This window comes from Myotis myotis, unplaced genomic scaffold, assembly GCF_014108235.1.
Source record: "Myotis myotis isolate mMyoMyo1 unplaced genomic scaffold, mMyoMyo1.p scaffold_m19_p_11, whole genome shotgun sequence".
Lineage (NCBI taxonomy): Eukaryota > Metazoa > Chordata > Mammalia > Chiroptera > Vespertilionidae > Myotis > Myotis myotis.
In genome coordinates this window covers 25533596-25552548 of record NW_023416315.1, presented here as the reverse complement: position 1 = coordinate 25552548, position 18953 = coordinate 25533596, and the positions used below count along the sequence as shown (strand labels likewise).

At 41.3% G+C, this 18953-nt stretch overlaps 1 pseudogene; it reads right to left on the bottom strand.

The window, feature by feature from the left end:
* Positions 1-4099: 4099 nt before the first annotated feature.
* Positions 4100-14078, bottom strand: LOC118666570 (annotated as a pseudogene).
* Positions 14079-18953: the final 4875 nt, after the last annotated feature.

Sequence of the window (18953 nt, the reverse complement as noted above, 5' to 3'; positions counted from 1 at the left end):
GAAGTAGCAGTCACATAACATTTTCCATAAAGGTGAAAAAAATACCCATTTTCTTTATCAAAGAACTAGAGGCCCGGTGCATGAATTTGTGCACAGGCAGGATCTGGCTGGTCCGCCCCAATTGGGGCTGGCCAGGGGGAGGGGATGCAGGAGATTGCCTGGCAGGCCCTGCCCCCGGTTGGGCCGGTTGGCCAGGCGCAGTGCACGTCATAGTGACCGGTCGTTCCGGTCATTCTCGTCACTTGGCTTTTATATATGCAGATGATGGGTCCTGTTTATCAGAAGCCCTTCAACTCAGCCCCTCTGCTGGCAGAGGCTCTTTGTACTCAGTTCCTGTGTTTTAGGAGAATAGTGGGGCCATTGATGTCTCCAAAAAGGTGTGTGATGGGATCAGATCTATGTTTTCAAAAGGTATCTCTAAGACTGAGCTGGAAGAGGCATCACTGGTGTCCAAGGATGAGAGGATAATGGCTTGGACTCGGTTAGAGTGAGAGCAAAAGATCAAAGATTACAAGAATAACCACAACGGTTGATTACTATGAGAGGTCTTTTTGTTAATGCCTCATTTATTTACTCCAAATCTTGAGTCTAAAAAGTGTCCTTGAGAAGATACTGATGAGCAGTCAAGTTTGGAAACTCCTGGGCTGGAGGAAGCTGAAGTCCTCCTGATAGATATGAAATAACAAAATGTCCTGGAATGCGTGTGTAAAATTTGATTTGGACTTCGATGTATTTCCTCAGGAGGAAACCTGTGGCTCTTGTGAGACTGGGTGTGTGCCCCCTTCGTGCAGATATTGCTCCCTAGGAACACTGGCACTGCTGCCCTTACCTATGGTTCTTTCCTTACTTTCACCATAAGGTGTGGACTTCTGGGTGAGTCTTTGTAATTCATTAGTTTACATTGCAGTCATTAAACACCTGCATTTTTATGACCTAATGTGCATGTCTCATCAGTGAAAAAATATATTCTAATTCGAGTCTACATTAATTTTCCAGGTTACTCTAGCAGGTTAGGGTTTGAATCCTTTTAAATGTTAGTTGAGTAATTGTAAAGGACTCTTGAGTTGGAACTATGGGTTGTTTGATTGGGAACATGGCTATTTGGCTAATGACCTCACAGCCAGTGGAAAGTGGCCATGACCGGGAGTACCTGTTATTGGAAGGGGGTCAATGACTCAGAGGCTTGTCTTCAGCAACTGGAGAGTCCCTGGTGCTTTTATGTTTCGTCTACTCTTCCTTCCTCTTCCTTTGAGAGTTTTCTGCTCCTTTTTCTTTTGCTTTTACAAGCCCAATATTTATGCCATTTGGGCTTTCAGCTGCCTGCCAACTAAATCTTGACAAGGTTTTAACAGAAGATATTTGATCATGTTGAATGCATGGCTCCATCCAGAGGCATCTGCAGTTTAAGGGAGTCAGCTGTGGCCTGCTACTGGGGTGGAGGAGGGGTTTGCATGAGTCTCCTTTCCCATGTTAGCTCTGCTACTGTCTTTTAAAGGTCAGGGATGTTTTGAGCTGCAGCAACCTTGAGGCAGTGACCTCTAACATCCTTACCTCTAACCCTTTGATAAAGGTGAGTAAATTTGTAGAGAGATATTTTCTCAGAATTGTTGAGAATGACCGAACCCACAGTATGGAATAAGGATTATATTCATTTTCTATACTGTTAACAAATCTGTAATTTTTTTCAATGCGCTGCAAAAGCTATTTGGTGGACTTTCCTGTATCAGTGCTAAAAATTTAACAGAAACCCCTAAACAATATGAGTGAATAGCCTTGGTTCTAGATCCAGTTCAGTCCAGAATCTTCAAAATCATTCTGAGCCTCTTCTGTGGGTTCAGTGCTATATGTTATACTTTTATACATTTTATAGATGCTGAGGTACCAAACATTTAAGTAATGTGTTCAAAGTAACATAGCAACTGAGCTACAATTCAAACCCTATCTGTTATGCAATATTGTATATATTAAATATGCAATGTAAATATATAATAATTTTAATATGTAATCTAATATATAAAGGTATTTAATGTATAATATAACATATATGTATTTAATATATACAAAAGAATAAATATAATATATATGCTTAATAATAAATTGAACGTTGTAAAATCATTGTTCAACATAGGTGCTAAACACTGAGGATGCTGATCAAAGAGTCAGTGTTCTGAAACCATTCGTCTAGGATCGTGGTCGGCAAACTGCGGCTCGCAAGCCACTTGCGGCTCTTTGGCCCCTTGAGTGTGACTCTTCCACAAAATACCACGTGTGGGCGCGCATGTACAGTGCAATTGAAACTTCGTGACCCATGTGCAGAAGTCGGTATTTTGTGGAAGAGCCACACTCAAGGGGCCAAAGAACCACATGTGGCTCACAAGTCACGGATTGCCGAGCCACGGTTTGCCAACCACTGGTCTAGGACTTGTTCAGTTTCTCTTTAAGGAAAGTTTTTAATCAACTTCCGGAGTTTTGTTACATCCAATGCCTCTGTAAAATGCCCGCCATTGTATGGTTATTAATTTGTTGAAGCTTTTTCTGGCAGTGTTTGCTTGGGCCTGCAGCTCTGTCTTTGTCTCTCCTTTGCTCTGAGTTTCTGTATTTTGGTCCCCACACTGCATTCCCTTCCTGACCCAGGATGGCCATTTGGCAGGAAATGTCACAATGATTGAGTCCTGAAAGCAAAGTCTCCATTGGGCTGAAGCATTGATTCCATGACACCACTTTGGCATGCCCCCGATGGACCAGTGTCATAGTCCCTCTGTTGCCACCTTGTCAACCACTCTCATGTAGATAACCAGAATTTCCCTCTTGCATTCAGAATCCCATAATCCTGTATTTCACTTTCCTCTCTGTCATTGGAAGTTGGCTTGTTTTGGCTTGCTTGACATGCCCGGCATGTGGTCTATAGACGGTCAATGGTTCTACCTGCTACTCTTTCCTTACGATGTTCCATTCTGTTCCAGCCATCAGGATCCAAGGCAGCAAGCTTGTTAAGTGATTAAACTCATTTTCTTCATTTGTGTGGCACCAGATTTCCAGCTTCTTTATAAAAACTAGCTCAGTCATGTGGCAGGTTCAACCTGAGATTCCAGATGTAGGTCATTTTCTCCACTATAAATTATCTCAGTCTTACTCAGAGTTTGAACTGTAAAGTTGTCAGAAAACAATTTTTTTTGCAACTTGCCCTATTATTGTGGCCTGTAAAATGAAAAGATATTTTTAAAAGCCCTGTGCTTTTTATTCTTCGTAGGCAGGCAAACAATATAGCTTTCTTCATAAATTGAATATTTGCAATAATGCTATAGAAATTTTTCTGTCAGCATTTTTCTGTACCAGTGTTCAGAGCACCAGGTCAGATTTCCAAAAAGGACAATATGTGAAACAATTACATTTTTCAGTTTTTCTGGACGTTTTCCCTCATGTTCAGATTCTGAATCCTTTCCCTCAAGTTCAGGTACTTATTTTTCTAATGTTAACATCCAATTCTATTGTAACTATTGTATTTTTATACATGAAGAGAAAAACTGGTACTAAATGTATGTGTTTAAATGAAAATTGTTAAATTATAAATAGGATAATAATTTGATATTTATAAGTGCCAGCTTTCTCTATTAATATGAAAATTCTGCAATTATCACTGAACTGTTCTTTGAAATTTTAGAAAATAGCAAAAAAGTGGGGTTACTAAATTTCAGAATTAAAATTCAAGAGTGGAAAAATGCCTTTGCATAAATAATTGTTTAAATACATATTCCTCTGTATTGACAGAAGTACTGGAATTTGCCTTCACTCTAACTGAATATCCTGCTCAAATATCAAACTACCAAGCATATTTATGCTATAGACTCCTGTACACAGTAGGCACTCAATTATTTATTGAATGAATAAAATTGGGTGATAAAGTTGGGTGATCAGTTGGAAAATACTTTGAAAGTGACACAGAGAAATTGGGTAAACATCAAGGGGGTGGTTTTACATTATCTATTTTATGGGAAATATGAAACTATTTATCAAAAATAACATTAATGCCTTCCCATTGTTGCATAATAAAATACCCTAAAACATGGTGACTTAAAATAACAATCATCATTTATTTTGCTCACAAATCTGAAATTTGGGTGAGGTCAGCTCCCCTTTGCTCCACACGGCTTAAAGTAGGTGGCTCTACTAGGAGCTGGAGGATCAACTTTCCAGAGTGCTCCACCACACGGCTGGCATGTTTGTGCTGGTCATTGGCGCCCATGTGGGCCTCACCCTGCAGACTTCCATAAGGGCTGCTTGCTCTTCCGCACAACATGGCGTCTGGGTTTCAAGAGACACAATCTAGAAGCCAGTTTCATAAAGCCTGAGCTCAGAAACTCGCAATGTGACTTCTCCTGTATTCTATTTTTAAGGAGTTACAGACCTTGATTCAAGGGGAAGGAAGATGGACTCCACCTCTAGAAGAAAGGAATGTCAAGGAATTGCAGATATGTTTGAAAACGGCCACACCATTGCATTAAAATGAAACCCAAGGCCCTTTCCTCAGCCTCCAGGCTTTAAGGGATTGGTAAACTTTCTGTAAAAATCAGATAGTATGTATTTTAGCTTAGGTGGGTGAAATGACAGTCTCTGTTGCAGCTACTCAACTCTGCTGTTGTAGAGAGAAAACAACCATAGGTGATATATAAAGAAATGGGCATGTCAGATTCAATCAAATTATATTCACCAAAACATGTGGCAGGCCAGTTTAGCCCACAGGCATACATGGCATACTTCCTGTTACTTCATTCTCCCCTCTCTCTGGCCTACTAGGCACTAATCACTCAGCTGCTTCTCAGCCCCTCCAAGATAAAAACTTGGTTTTCCCTTGGGGCCTGTGCACATCCTATTCCTAATAGCATTTTTCTTGGCCTAAATGTCCCTTCCTCAACGGATTCTTCACTAACTGTGCATTATAGAGCCCCCATGCAATTCTCTATTTCTTTAATAGATCCTTGCATCTTATAATTAACGTATGTACTTGTTTTTCTTCAGCACTTCATCAATATTTGAGTGTCTACTGTGATCCAGGTGTGTGTTCTAGAAATGGTTAAATTGACAAACATAGTTGATGAAGTTCTATCTGCATGGAGCCAACATTCTTTTAGGAACAAGAAAATATCAAAATAGCGCTTAGTACTATCAAGAAAATCAAACAGGCCTAGGAGAGACAGACCAGGGAGGTCTCAGTGAAGAGGTGACATTTGAGCTGAACACTAAACTATAAGGAGACACCCAGGTAAGGATTTGGAAGAGGAGATTTTTTCATCCAAGGAGAAAAGTCCGTGGGCCTGTGGAGTGGGATTGGAGAGGGTGGAGTTTGGCATAACCAAGGAAGCAGAGAGAAGCCTGTATGGCTAGCCAAAGTGAGCGAGGGGAAGTAAGGTCAGAAAGGCAGGAGCCAGATGTTGCAGGCCCCACAAGCCAGCATAAGCTTAGATTGTATCCTGCATGTCTGCATGCATTAAACTTCTATAAACACTGTGGAGCATGTACTTTGGGCTGGGCCCCGCGTTGAGTCGTAAGATGTAGCAGTAAACGTGTATTTCCCATGAGACCGCATGCTCCAGAGGGCGGGGATTCTTTCTGTTTTCTCATCCCAGTGTTCCTGGGGCCTAGCACTTAAGAGGCACCGTTCAATATTGTTTGAATAAGTGAAGGAATCAATCAATGAATGAGAATGTTATTGTCCATATGGCATCTACCTTAAGGTGAGTTCCACAGAAGCAGATCCCGAGACAATGATTCATGTGAGAGTAATTTATTAGGAATGTGTCCAGGAAAAAACAAACAAAAAAACAGCAGGAGAAAGTGAAAGCGAGAGAAGCCAAATAAGGGTGGAAGATCAAATATAATCCCGGAGAGGGTAACTTTGACTCAGTCCTACAGAGGATATCTGGAGGCAGTGAAATCAGAATTGTTCTTCTCTCGGGTCAGGGAGCTGGGCATTTATACTTCCCCGCTGGGCAGTCCCAAGAGGTCATAAAATGTCAGAAACGTCTGGTTTGCTACTGGACAGGAAGTGAGGACAGTCCTCAGACATGGCTGTGGGGAGCTGGTGCGCTCTAAATGGTGAAGGGACCAGAGGGCATGTGGGCAGAGCCTGAGAATATCTGCTATTGGAGCATAACTTTTTCCCTATAAATGTTAAATATGTTAACACAAGAAGCACATATAGAAAATGTTCTGTGTTTCCAACCTGGGGGTTAGGAGTTAGAGAATTGTTGCAAAGGGTCTATAGCCAATAAGCTTTGTCCTAAATAAATGATATTCCTGAATATACTCTCTTTTTTTAATGTTTATGTAGATGCTATTGCTGTTAATAAAATGCAAGTCCATTTAAAAAGTGCTTTTGAATTAATAACAGCTTTTTGTATTATTTTAGTGACTAGGAATTTGAGAGACATAACTCATCATTTGGAAGACCTTACAATTATTTTGGCATTGTAAATCCCTTATTATTAAAATATAACATTTTTTCAGAACTGAGATAGGAAAATGATGTGAATGAAGCAATATAACTTTTTTTTGCAATAAATAGTTATTCAAGTTGGATGAAGCATAGTGGGACATTATTCTGGGTCTTGAGTCAAGTGCTTTCGCTCTGAACAAGTCACACCCCCAATTTCTATGTATTTCTTGAACAACATATTATTTTCCTGCTTTGAGCTATGGATACCAAGGAAAAGGGAGGTATAAGACATTTTAGTGACCATAATACACTGTCACTATGAAAAGTGTTTGTTGTTACAAAACATTGTTTTTCACTTCATTTCACATCATCATAACCCATTAGGCATCTCTGTCGTTGACCTTCAATAAATATCTGAGGACACAAAGAAAGCTACACATGTTATAACGGTTTTTCCACTTTTAATTTGTTGGAGAAAAAAAACTTCCCTGAGGATTTTTTAAATTCTTATTTCTGTTTGTGTATTTTTAGTGAGGTTACCCTTTTCAAGTACACACTATTTTTATATCTCTATCCTAATTCTGTCAAGTTCAGCATAAATGAATACACAAATGTGGTATTTAACACATGATTCCTTAGCAACTGGCCAAACTATTAGCATTTCGTGGGACTTTTCCTTTTCTCTGTGCATGGCACAGGGAGATGATCCCACAAATATTTTCAACCTTCTCTGAGATAAAAGCCAATGTACATTCCCAAACTCAGCATCTCTGACTTTTGAATTGACTCCTTTTACTGAAATTAAAAGTACCTCTTTCATCCTCTTTAATGTCATGGTTTTGTGACATATTTCTTTAGGCTTGATCAGTAGTTTTCAACTTTGATGATTTTGCCCTGCAGGAGACACTTGGCAATGTCTTCAGTCATTTTTTGTTATCGGAACCTAGGGGAATGGGGAGGGGATACTGGTATCTAGGGGGTAGAGACCAGGGATGCTGCTAAACACCCTACAATGCACAGGACAGCCACCCACAACAAAGAATTATCTCCCACCAAAAGTTAATAGTGCCAAGTACAAGAAACCCTGAGCCACATTAAGGTCTTGCCTCCATCTTTTTAAATAGGTGGGTGTTTGCAAGAGTTTATAAGCTTTAGAAGCACTCAGTAATGAACACCAGTCTTTATTTTAGGCTCCCATACAGTGATGAGCAAATAAGCTCAGAGCAGGTGAGTAGGGATTGGCTCCCCCAACCTTCTACCATGTGTGGAGGTCAGATACATGTCCTTGAGCTTATGAGAAGAAGCCTAACTTCTAGGCCTCTGTCCGCTTAGCATCCTGCGCCACTAGTGGGGTCACAGTAAGGTGACTGAGCCTCTCATCATTTCTTCCAAGAGATGATTAATTATGAAGAAAGGTCTCCGCATGAACTCAAAATTTCAGCTGTCTGCAGAGCAAGTTGTCTGTGTGCAGGAAACATCTCTTTTGACTTGAGCCACCAGAAACTGGTTATGCTTAACCCACATATGCTCTTTGTAGAACAGGCCTTCCCAGGCAGATGAAAGACATGAAATTTCATAAGTACTGTGGAGTGCTAAAAATTTGGATGGCAAATGCACAAAAACTGCCATCAACATCCACAGGCTTCGAGCTGCTATTAGGCGTACATACTATGACTTTATTTCCTAAACTACATAGATAGCGCTTAAATGTACGGATTTATTATCACATTTGGCATATTTTATTTATAGCATAAGAAAGGTGAAACATTCTGCAGCATTGCATGTTAAGATTAGGATTTATTGTCCAGGAATCCTTGAACAATTTTATCAAAAGCCCATTTCTAGGTGGTGTTTTTCTGCAATAAATCATAGAGCAAGAATCTATCAGTGGACACCAGGAAGAGATAAATGAGTGCAGAGGAAAGAGGGTCATCACAGATTTTTTTTTCCTGTATCATGACCTGTCATTGGCAGAAATCCATTTATTATGGTTCACAGATGATTTTTTTACCTACTCGCTGTGTTTTCTGTTGGGGGTGTTAGCTAAGATAAAATGAAAACCTGGCAAAACGTAAGCTATCAAAACCCATGAAGACAGACATAACTTAAAGATCACGAGACACAAAGAATATCAATTTTCTCTCCTCCCAGGAAGCTGCAACTTTCTCTTGAAATGTCTTTTTATAATGTAAATATTTTAATGTTTAAAGTGACTGCTCCATTCAGGTACTAGTGCAGTTCATGGAAAAGCAGAATCTGTTGCAGACTAGAATTCTACCCCAGAATGTTCTTTTAACAGAAAAGCAGGGGGCTACCTAATAGTTGTTGAGTAGGTGTCAGGTACCCCCTGAGTGAGCTTTCTGTCTTTTTTTTACAAACCCTGTCTTACTGAATTTGTCATCAGGACACTCTAATTTGGAACAAGACCAGGTACATGAAGAAATATACGCTAAACACCAGGCTAAATAGGAGAATGATCAGCATGAGGTTATCACCACAACTACAATTGAATTTACATTTGAGTGCAAGAATTCAATAAAATATAGTATTTCAAGTTTCTTTTTTTACATATTTACTTTTGCACTGTCTTTGCCTCATCAAGTTGTCTAGGCTGCAAAATGTATTTCTAGCCTCTTAAAATGAAACTCTAGTAAGTATGCATTGAATGAATGCTGTATTTCCACAACTACTTTCTCTGGGATGTAACACTACATGACACCCTAGAAAGTCACTCTCCCTCTGCATCCCTCCCAAATGGACTCCAGCTTTATGCATAATATAGACGATTAATAGAGAAAATATAGGTGCATGATAGCTTGTCCAGTGTTCCTTCTATTAGGAATTCAGTGCAACCAGGGTTCCCATCTCACCCCCTTCTTCCTGGGCAGGTGAGGACAAACCCTCCACTGGGGCACACACCCCAGCACCACAACCCTAAAACTCACAGAAAGGAGTCAATAGCAAAACGGAGGTGACAGCTTCCTTCCTCTACTTTGTCAAATACAATCTGCCTCTCTGCAGTACTTGATTGGGAGAAATTAGATAGAATTGTTTAGTCACATGTTAAGTATTGGGGATTAGATGAGGCAAGTAAAGTGATTGCCTGGGGTGCAAAATTTAAGGGGGGGGGGTGAGTTCAGTCATCAAAATAAATAATATTTTAAGGACATTTCTAAGAATTAAAATCATTGTGACCCTGGCCATGTAGCTCAGTTGGTTAGAGCATCATCCTGATATGCCAAGGTTGAAGGTTTGAGCCCCGGTCAGGACACATATAAGAATCAAGCAATCAACACATAAATAAGTGGAACTACAAAAATTAATGTCTCTCTCTCTCTCTCTTCCTTCCTCCTCCTCCTCTTTAAAATCAGTAAATAAAAATCAAAATATATATAAAAACGAGAATTAAAGTCATTGCAAAAATTCCTGATGAGTAAAATATCAATATTTTAAATAAAGACAAGCTCAGTATTATTGATTTTCTTTTGCGCAAATGTGGTCATTTTTTAACTTTTATACTAGAATTGTAAATAAGTTATGCACCACTATGACTAATTTACAAAATCTAACTTTGCATATATTTACCATTACCAGTGAGGTTTACGCTACCATTTTATGTTTTTATGATGTTAATTAAAGTCCTTTCACTTCTGTTCAAAGAATTCCATTTCACATTTCTTGTAAGGCAGGGCTAGAGGTAATGAACTCCCTCAGCTTTTGTTTGTTTGAGAAAGTCTTTATCCCTCCTTCATTTCTGAAGGGCAGCTTTACTGGGTATATAGTATTTTTGATTGACAGGCTTTTTAAAAAAAATATTTTGACTATATCATCCTATTTTCCCCTGGCCCAAAAATGTTTCTGTTGAGAAATCTATCAGTGGTCTTATGAGGGTTCCCTTACATGTAACTTCTTTTTTTCTTTTACAATTCTTTCTTTTCTCTGCATGTTGGTGCACTGGCTTGGTGAAGGGGCAATGAGGTCAATGTGTAAGCACGTCTCTTACCCTTCTACTGTGTCTTCCCTGGTCTCTGTTGCTCAGGGGGTACTTCAGCTTCACCCCCGTGTTCTAGGATTTTCTCAATGGTGTCTTGTTCTTGAGTAATTGTTAGTTGCTGTTCTTATGCCAAGAAGTGAAGGCAGTAACAACCTATGTCACCATCTTGGTGACATCACTGGCCAATTATTGTCTTTGTAACTGCAATGGTTCCACTCTGGGCATGTTCTGGAAGCAGGAATTTATCACATGTGAATGCTGTGAAGGTTGTGCCTGGGAGCATAATAGAGAAGTTTATGGAGGGGTTGATTCACAGGCTCTAGTTCTGGTATACCAGTCGTCAACTGTGGGACTTTGGGTGAGTCACTTGACTTTTCTCATGGCAGTTAACGATCTAAAAATGATGATGGAGAAAAATAAAGGTTTTGTGATGTATCTGGAACCTACCATATCAATGAAAGACATCTATATTAAAATGATGACAAGTTTATTGAATTGAATTTATTTGAGGTTAATCTGAATTATTATTTTGTTTGTTCTTCTAAAGAAAACATTTTATTAGATCAGCTTTCTAATACTTTAATCTGGACACCTGAGAGACCCTGGAATCAACTGAGGGCCAGCAGTAAATTTTGTTCCACCCCACTGTGATTTTTATCTGTTTTGAAGATCCAAAAAAGATTTCCAAGTGTATTGATTCTCTGCCTTTAATAAGCGTTGTGCTTGTTTTGGTTCTTAAAATATGGTGTAATACTAGAGGGCTCATTCTGTTCCATCTAAACAGTTGCTTCCCATGGGGATCCTGGTAGAACTAAAACTGGGGAAAGGGATCAAAGACACCAGTCATTGCCAGTCAATTTTGGAGTAAAGACCATGCAAAAAGAAGATTCATGAAGACAGCAGTTTTATGTCACAAATCCATCTCAGACTTCTCTAATTGGCATTGTTAATCAAGTTTTCCACTGATATTGGTAACTTGAAATTTCATTTAAATCCTTTGCCCAATAATTATCCCATGTTTTCCCCCAGCATACTATGGTAATTCACTTATAGAATTTTTTTTCTCTTTTTCTTTTTTAAATATATTTTTATTGATTTCAGAGAGGATGGGAAAAAGAGATAGAAGCATCAATGATGAGAGAGAATCATTGATTGGCTGCCTCCTGCATGTCCCACACTGGGGATTGAGCCTGCAACCCGGGCATGTGCTCTGACTGGGAGTCAAACCATGACCTCCTGGTTTATAAGCCGACACTCAACCACTGAACTATGCTGGCAGGGCCACTTATAGACTCTTGCCACTCATTTTTCTTCAAATGTTAGCCAATATCTTAAATAAAGGAGTGTGCCCATTTTGGGGGGCATCAATTGGGTATTTTTTGAAAGGAGTAATAATTATGAGTGATAATAGAAAGCAGAAATATTGTATTCTTTTTTGAGAAGTAAAATATTGGCCTGAATAATCACACTTAAGGCATCTTTTGTACCAATATCATCATGGAAGAAAGTCCAATTGTGTGTGTGTGTGCGTGTAAGAGAGAGACCATACATGGGTGTGTGAAAATCTGAACCTACTTTTCCTTCTTCTCCAGTGACCCTAGAACTGTGTCTGTTGTCCTTTGGATGTGACCCCTGGACCCGTCTACTCTCCTCTAAGCCTTATCAGCACAGGTGTATCTGAAGCCTTTATATGCTCATTCTTAAAACTGAGTTAATAATCCATGGAGCTGATAATCCATGTGGTGTTTGATTGTAGGGCCAATGGGAAGAATTTAACTACTTTGCCATTTAAAATAATTTAGTTCAATTGTTATAAAGAGAGTGACTGATAGAAACAGAGGAGAAGACTGACTGAACTCTTAACCCATTGCAGGGTGTAAATTAAAGGCTGTCTTTGGTGTTTTAACTTAGTCCAGACATTTTACACAATTATTATCTCAACAGGATAGAAGAATGAAAGGAGCTTGCTTCCTTTGCCACATATTTTATCTTACCATCTCTGACATATGTGGAAGGAGCGAGGGAGGGAGGGAGAGAGAGAGAGAGAGAGAGAGAGAGAGAGAGAGAGAGAGAGAGAGAGGCATTTCACTTTATTAATTTAGAAAATTAACTTATGAATGTTGGTTATATGGTTGCTTAACGTTATTTTTTTTTCCGGTGGGGTGCGTTTTATTATGATATGTTGTAAGAGCACAGAGGAAGGGTATGTAGGTCAAGGAACACTTCTGGGAAAGGTGACAGAAGGTCGGCCTCTAGGATCCCACACCAGCAGCGGACGGCTCAACCCCCTTCCCCACACCGAGAGTCCCCCCAACCATGACACAGAGTCCTACAGGCTTATAGGAGGCATTCCACAAATGCAGAAATGAAGGAGGCCCCAGGCCCAGGGTCTCCCTCTTCTTAGAGACGCCAGGCTGAGGCACATGGAACATGAAGATAGAAACAAGCAAGAAAGCTTACAATCCTACCTGTCCCCTCCTGCCAACACCCCACACATACAGCCCTACAACCCAGCCATTGCAGACAACAAAGGGGAAATGCAAACATCAGCACAGTCAGTCCTGAGTCCAGGGGCCAGGAGGGAATGACAAGACAAATAGGTGTGACCAGACTTTGCTGGGGCTCAGGCAGGCAGGGCAGGGAACACACGGGGGAGCAGGGCCTGCACACCAGCCAATCCTGGTCTGCAGAACAGAGGTGGGAGCTCAGAGTTGAGTTCCACAGGCCAGGGGTCCAGGCAGACCCCTAGAAGCAAAGCAACTGGTGAGGGGAAGGTCGGTCTGGTTGGCATTACAGCAAGAGGGTTCATGAGGGAGGGTAGGAACATGGCTGAGGAAGGCTGGGGCTGCAGCTTAGAAGCCTGGAGGAAGGGGGTTGGGAGGCAGACAAGGGTCCAATGGGCATGTGTGTGTGTGTGTGGGGGGGGGGCGGGGAGGTGAAAAGAAGCAGGAAGAATGCAGAACACCCAGCTGCTCTGCAGGCCCCGGGTGCTCCTCCCTCCCGTGTCCTGCGCTTACAGGCACTGCTTGGTGCCCCACACGCAGCCTTGGAGAACACGGGTGTGGGGAGGAAGCGGCTGGTCTTCATGTAGGCAGAGATCTCAAAGCAGCCCAAGAAGTCTTTCAGGTTCGGGAACGCGTCCAGGCACCTGGGCTCGAATATGCACAGCACATCCAGTAAATCATAGGTCAGGAAGTCCACGTAGGTGAGCTTGCTCCCTGCAAACCAAGACTTCTTCCCCAGAAACTGCGAGAAGAGCTTCATCTTTTCAGGGAGCACCTTCAAAAACTCGGGCTTCTGCTTCTCAAAGTCAGGGCTGTAGCAGGTCCTGATGTTGTACATCCGGAGGCCCATCATCTCAATCTCCAGCACGTCCACACGGATCTTCTCCTCTTCCGTCTCCCCACAGAGGCTGTGCTTGGAGGAAGGCAGCCAAGGATGGCGGTGCTCTGGGTGAGCCTGTGAGCCCCGTCAATCAAGTAGGGCAGATTGGGACGTCCAGGCCCAGCTTGAATTTTTCACTCAGCCACTGGCTTCTGTCATAGTCGGGAGTGTCCCCCATCATGTACTTCTTCTCGTAGTTGGAGTCTGTGTACTCCAGGAGCAGGCGATGGCGTGAGCCAGCCCTTGGTAACGCAGAGTCATGTCCATGGTGCTGGTTTTCATGCTCTGAGTGGAGGGCGCCTAACGTTAATTTATCCAGAAATCTCCAGTTGGCAATAAAACATTATGCATCAGGAGATCCGAAAAGGCCCTAATCGGTTTGGCTCAGTGGATAGAGCGTCGGCCTACAGACTGAAGGGTCCCAGGTTCGATTCCCGTCAAGGGCATGTACCTTGGTTGCGGGCACATCCCCAGTGGGGGGTGTGCAGGAGGCGGCTGATCGATGTTTCTCTCATTGATGTTTCAAACTCTCTATCCATCTCCCTTCCTCTCTGTAAAAAATCACTAAAATATATTTTTTAAAAAAGAGATCCAAAAAGTTGCCTTTGTTACCAAAGAAATGAAGTTGTGTTTTAGGAGGTGACAATAACAAAAGGAATGTTTTTTGAAAATAATGGTTCGATCATTCTGACCTATGCATTGTTTCTCAGGTGAACAAAATTATGAGCCGACGAGATATTGACCTGTCCTGTTCTATTTTCAGCGTCTTTGCCTGCCTTCCTGGGCTAATGCTGAGAGGATTAGAAGGAAGCTTATAACCTTCTGTGTGTTTTTGAAACTTCCCACTGATCAGCCTCCGAGAAAAAACGCACTGGCGTATCATGTTCCTAACACTTAAAGATCTAATTGGGATATTGTTCTGTACATGCTGTTAGACACTGGTGACAAGAAGAGTCCTAGCCCACACTGGCAGGGAGCCAGTACATACCTTCCCCGAACAAAGTGCAGGATAATTAAAGTGCAACCACGGAGAGAGCACCGCAGAGCGCGCACAAAAATAGCCACCGATACAGGGCCGGTGAGCGTGCTCCTTGGGAACCTCAGGAGCTCGCGGCTACTTTCACTTCCCTTTTCTTTTCAAATATAGTTCATCAGAGGTCTTTTCTTCGCCCCCGCCTGTTGCCTATTTTGTGAGAAGTTCTGAATTATTATTTTTTAAATATTAAACTAATATCACCCCTCAATCAACTATGCGAAATTACCTGAAGAACACTGTTAGGAGATCAAACAGAGGTGATTTCACAAAATGTAAGGGAAGCAAGGCATTTCAGAAGCTTCATTTCAATTACAAATGGAGAGCTAAGCACTAAATAAAATGCAGGGGGTATTTTTACATCAGTCACCATTCCTATTCAAACAGCCTATTTAAATATGCACAGGCCTCTCACGCAGAGCCGCTCAAATGCCCTCGCATAGCAGGTTCTGCAAGTAAAGCAGGAAGGAGTTGGGATTGTATAGGGCTGCACAGGACCCCGGGTAAGCTCGCTTACCTTTCTAGAATAACCATTTAAAAAAATAGTTTTTTTCATTCTTTTTTTTTTAAACACACAATTTCGTGGCAATCATCAAGCATTGGGAACCTCTTGAGTAGCTGGTTCCTACCGTGAAACCAAAAGGATTTACGCTGGAACTTCCAACACCACGAAAGGGAACAATGCTAATAAATCCCTTTCTCGGTGATGGGGAAATGGGATCCTTAGAAAGCTCCTTCCCTATTCAATGAAACCTGCCAATTTTTTACTCTTAAAATATGATTCCGTCCACAGGGCGAGTTCAGAATGGTTTCTCCACATTTCTTTAGATCGTGTGTAAATCAGCAGATACCACGAATAAATCATCCAGATTTTATTCCTTCTCTTTTTGTAGAATGCATTTGCAAGACCAATTTCTGATTCTGAGGAACCCCCTTGACCAGGTTAAACTCTAGCTGGCTGGCTTTTTTTATTTTTTATTTTGGTTTGCCTTTCCCAAAGTGATCTGGCAAGGTCAAACGGAGAGTTATCACAGACAGGCGTCTGTTTATTTATACATGTTGCTGTGCTATGCTGAGTTAGGCTCAACACATTCGAGTTTTTAAATCATACAACTTGCTTTCAAATCAACTTCCTCCAGACAGCTGAAGGATTCGAGTCAATGGATGCCCTAATGTGTGTCTGTGTTAATTAAATCTCTTTATAGGATCACTTAATGGTGGTTAGGGTGCTTGATGCAGCCCCCAGGTGGAAGACTGTCTGCAGAGCATAAAGAATGAGCTTCTCTCCTTCTGCCACAGCCTCTGCTGATTTACAACCACTTTGTGTTTGATGTTGGACAGGATAATTTCATCAGTCTCCAACCCTTGTGATCACGTCCCAAAATGACTCGTCAGGTGAAGCCCCTGCGGAAGATTGCTTGTCACCTGTAGGAAGTAGCTGTCTGCTGTGAGTACTCTTTCCTCATAAATGTAATCATCTGTTAGTTATTCATTGAGCTATACTTCATGGGCTTGATGGAGTGACGAGGGCAAGGGACCAGCTCCTTGCTGGGAAGGCGCTTAGAAACAATACGAGTGCCCACGGTACTTTTCTTTCTTCTCTTTCTGATCTCTTTCGAAAGTTGGGAGGAAGAGTGTATAACTGGGTTCATTTTTGAAGGTCGCTATGGAAAACGTCCATTTAAGTACATTGGAGAATTTTTTAAAAATTGTTAAACATTTTACAAGTGAGGAAATGGACTTCGAGTTGGTAATTTGCCAAATGTCAAACAGTTTGTCATCCGGCTTGCCTGATTTTCAGCTCTTTATTCCTAACCAATCAGCAGTATTGTAGAATAAATCAATATTTCAATGAGGTGACACAATTGCCTCTCTTACACTGTTAAACCTAATCTAGAGCAAAATAATTTGTATTTAGGCATCCTGTTTCATTTAAGCCAATTCGTACGTAGCCACTTAACTCATTTATTCATTGACCCAACATCTAGTTAGCTTCTACTTTGTGCCAGACACTGACCATATGATGGTAAACAGGAACAGCTCCTGCCCCTCTGGGACTCACTGGAGGGGTCAGGGTATACTATAAATTACTATTATGATTGTATGATTACTGTCCATAAGAGACTCAGTGTTCTGAGAAGTCAAGGACAATGAGTGTGACTAGCCAGAGTGACTGGAGAAAGTCTACAGAGAACAGGGCCATTTGAGATGGGTCATAGGTGATGTCTGCATCCCCAAATAGTATAGGGCCTCCTGGGATGCATACCACCAGTGCCAGTCACGCCACAGCCTGACTTGTCCCAAATCCCTGCGTGATTTCTCTTTGTTTTATCTTGGGAAATTTTGGCAGAAAGGCTCCTGGGACCTCTGCAGTGGGGTTGTCTTGGTATCTTGGGGTTGTCTTGGCAGCTTAGGTCTGTGCCCAACAATCCCACTCATAGATTTTGCTCTGGATCAGTCTCTTCATCTTAGGGGCCTGATTGGTGGATAGGGGACAGGTACAGGAGGTTTGAAGCAGCGGCCATGCTTAAAGTTAGGAATCTTGGTGAGTTTGAAGCAAGGTCTCAAACAACCTGGCAGGTCCTTAGGGTGCTAAGAAGCATCCCAGGTCTAGGCACAGTCCCAGGAGCAGATCTGAAATGCTTTTAAGATATACCAGAAATTGTATTGGTTGCTGTGGTAAGCTTGTGGTTGGAAGGCCTAAACATGGAAACTTCCAGAGCCCTTATTTATTCCCATGCTTAAAATGAACTTTGCGATGCATGCAGGTTGATCCTTCTCCCCGATGAACTAGACCGGAATATCCTTTCCATTCATAGTTTTGTATTAATAGTGGAATTCCCAGTACAATCATTGTGCACTAAAGGTATGGTGTCCAGGTTGGAGACACAGACTTACCTCTGGAGACTGCAGAGTATGGAACTTACTAGAATTCTTTTTCCCAGATGGACCCAAATGTGCCTCTGTGTGACTTGATGTTGGCCACTTTGTAGCATGAGTAGTAAAAGTAAATTACTTTTAATTATTGGGTTCTGAGGCATTGAAAATTTGGTACTTCTGTTACCAAAGACAGCAGTGAAGGGGGAAAGAATAGCACAGGTGAAAAAGTTTCCATTTATTTACATTCATTAGAAATTGCCCAGTGGATTCACTTTTTATACAAAAAAATAAAAGTGCTCTGAAGCTAGTATGTATCATATCCAATAAAAAAAAAAAACTTTTTATGATCAAACTAAAACACACAATGCTGGGGAAAAGGTTTATTTATAGATGTTGTGGTGAGTGATTCCCAACCATGATATTCCCCTTGTAGGCACAAGGGTAATAGGGCTACTTTTAATAGGGTTGTATCTCTTCCACTAAACCATATCAAATGAAGACAGAAATTAAAAAAATAATGTCAGTGGCAATGAGGTAGACTTTTGTGGCATCACTGCCATTGGCCATAATAAGAAGCATTAAGTAGAATACTGGCCCAGGGATCGTCTAAATGCAGACCTGGAAGGCATAGCTTTGGCACAAACCACATCATGCACTCTAGAATTGCCTCCTGTCGTTGTGAGACAGGTAACCTGCCTGCTTGAACTCCCTTGGTAGAGCATGTGACTTTTCTGAAGCGTGGAAAGTGTCCCAACTTTCCCTGGAAGAAGATGGGCTGGTCGCCTGGAAAATGATCTCCTAGAAAACAAATCTAATGGGTGCTGGTAAGTTAGGTGTGATGCTTTGCAAGACAGAGGGAACACAATCTGTAAAATAAACCAAATGTCAAGAGTTCATGGGAAATCACACTTTTAAAACAAAACCATGATCCTTTTCTAAACAATTATAACCTAAATACAGAGATGAAAGTAATTTGGACACTCCCCCCACCTACTACAAAAGGAGACGTAGGACCTTCTTTACTCTCTAACAAAGCTCCATTGTTTTCTCATGATTTTGCTTTATGGGGTTTAAATTAAAGGGAAGCTATTCGATGGCAAAGCAAATCTTTGTTTTAAACCATTTAAGTAGCACCTATACCGGTAAACTGCCTTGAGGGCCAGTGCTTGTTCTGAGATGAATTTTTTAATTGGAAATATTTTAAATCATTATCATGAAAAAACAACTAT